Source organism: Triticum dicoccoides, chromosome 3B, assembly GCF_002162155.2.
Source record: "Triticum dicoccoides isolate Atlit2015 ecotype Zavitan chromosome 3B, WEW_v2.0, whole genome shotgun sequence".
Classification (NCBI taxonomy): Eukaryota; Viridiplantae; Streptophyta; class Magnoliopsida; order Poales; family Poaceae; genus Triticum; species Triticum dicoccoides.
Window position 1 is genome coordinate 549,890,183 of NC_041385.1, and position 2,305 is coordinate 549,892,487.

The window sequence follows — 2,305 nt, forward strand, 5'->3', positions numbered from 1 at the left end:
ATCTTATGGATCTGAATATTCTTGCCACAATAGAGAACATTACATTGATAAGTATGTTAGGTAGCATTCCACATCAAAAATTCTGTTTTTATCATTTGACTACTCGAGGACGAGCATGAATTAAGCTTGGGGATGCTTGATACATCTCCAACGTATCTATAATTTTTTATTGTTCCATGCTATTATATTATCCATCTTAGATGTTTTATATGCTATTTTATATGATTTTTGGGACTAACCTATTAACCTAGAGCCCATTGCCAGTTTCTGTTTTTTCCTAGTTTTGAGTTTTATAGAAAAGGAATACCAAACGGAGTCCAATTGACCTACCAATTTATAGAGATTTTTTATGGACCAAAAGAAGCCCCCGAAGAAAAAGAGTTGGGCTATAAGAGTCCCGAGTCATCCATGAGGGTGGATGGCGCGCCCCCTGCCTGGTGGCTGACTCGAAGACCCCCCCCTGACGTGAAACCGACGCCAGAAATTCCTATAAATATAGAAACCCCCCAAAAGAAACCTAGATCGGGAGTTCCGCCGCCGCAAGCCTCTATAGCCACCAAAAACCAATCGGGACCCTGTTCCGGCACCCTGCCAGAGGGGGGATCCATCACCGGTGGCCATCTTCATCATCCCGGTGCTCTCCATGACGAGGAGGGAGTAGTTCACCCTCGGGGCTGAGGGTATGTACCAGTAGCTATGTGTTTCATCTCTCTCTCTCTCGCGCGCGTTCTTGATTCGGCATGATCTTGATGTACGGCGAGCTTTGCTATTATAGTTGGATCTCTTATGATGTTTCTCACCCTCTACCTCTTGTAATGGATTGAGTTTTCCGTTTGAAGTTATCTTATCGGATTGAATCTTTAAGGATTTGAGAACACTTGATGTATGTCTTGCATGTGCTTATCTGTGGTGACAATGGGATATTCACGTGATCTACTTGATGTATGTTTTGGTGATCAACTTGCAGGTTCAGTGACCTTGGGAATCTATGCATAGGGGTTAGTACACGTTTTCATCTTGACTCTCCGGTAGAAACTTTGGGGCACTCTATGAGTTCTTTGTGTTGGTTTGAATAGATGAATTTGAGATTGTGTGATGCATATTGTATAATCAAACCCGCGGATACTTGAGGTGACATTGGAGTATCTAGGTGGCATTAGGGTTTTGTTTGATGTGTGTCTTAAGGTGTTATTTTACTACAAACTCTAGGGCTGTTTGTGACACTTATAGGAATAGGCCAATGGATTGATCGGAATAACTTTGAGGTGGTTTCGTAACCTACAATAATCTCTTTGTTCTTTCTCCGTATTAGTGACTTTGGAGTGACTCTTTGTTGCATGTTGAGGGATAGTTATGATCCAATTATGTTATCATTATTGAGAGAACTTGCACTAGTGAAAGTATGAATCCTAGGCCTTGTTTCTAAGCATTGTGATACCCTTTGTGTTCACTTTTATCATTAGTTACCTTGCTGTTTTTATATTTTCAGATTACAAAAACCTATATCTACCATCCATATTGCACTTCTATCACCATCTCTTCGCCCAACTAGTGCACCTATACAATTTACCATTGTATTGGGTGTGTTGGGGACACAAGAGACTCTTTGTTATTTGGTTGCAGAGTTGTTTGAGAGAGACCATACCATCTTCATCCTACGCCTCCCACGGATTGATAAACCTTAGGTCATCCACTTGAGGGAAATTTGCTACTGTCCTACAAACCTCTGCACTTGGAAGCCCAACAACATCTACAAGAAGAAGGTTGTGTGGTAGACATCAGTGCCCTACTCATGCATCAGTTCTTGAGCTTTGTAGTTGTGGATCCATGCTATTCTAGGGTTTGCAGGCCATTGTTCATGTTCAGTTGCTATCATAGGAGCTCATGTGATGCTCTGGCTTACATGTGGGTGCCCTGGTCCTATAGTTATGCTCCTGGATTTGCTAAATTGACCGATGGAGTTCGTGCTAGGGTGATGATGATTAACCATGGCTAAAATAAGTGTGCCTTTGAGCAATCGAGGCACCTGTAGGTATCAAGTTGGATCCCCCCTCTTGTCTCCAGAATCCTTTTTGATCCTATGGTACCTATTGATATGTCCTTGGATGGTCATTCTTGTTCAGTGATTACCAGGGCAGCTCCATTGTATAAACAGATTGATCTGGTGATAAGAGATGACGGGGGTAGGTTATATGATTGAGGAAAGGCGAATTTGAGCCCACTATGCAATGAACCCTAAACCCTTTTATTTGTATTTATAGGTGTTTCTTATTTATGCCCCATTGTTTATAGCCGTCTTACGTAA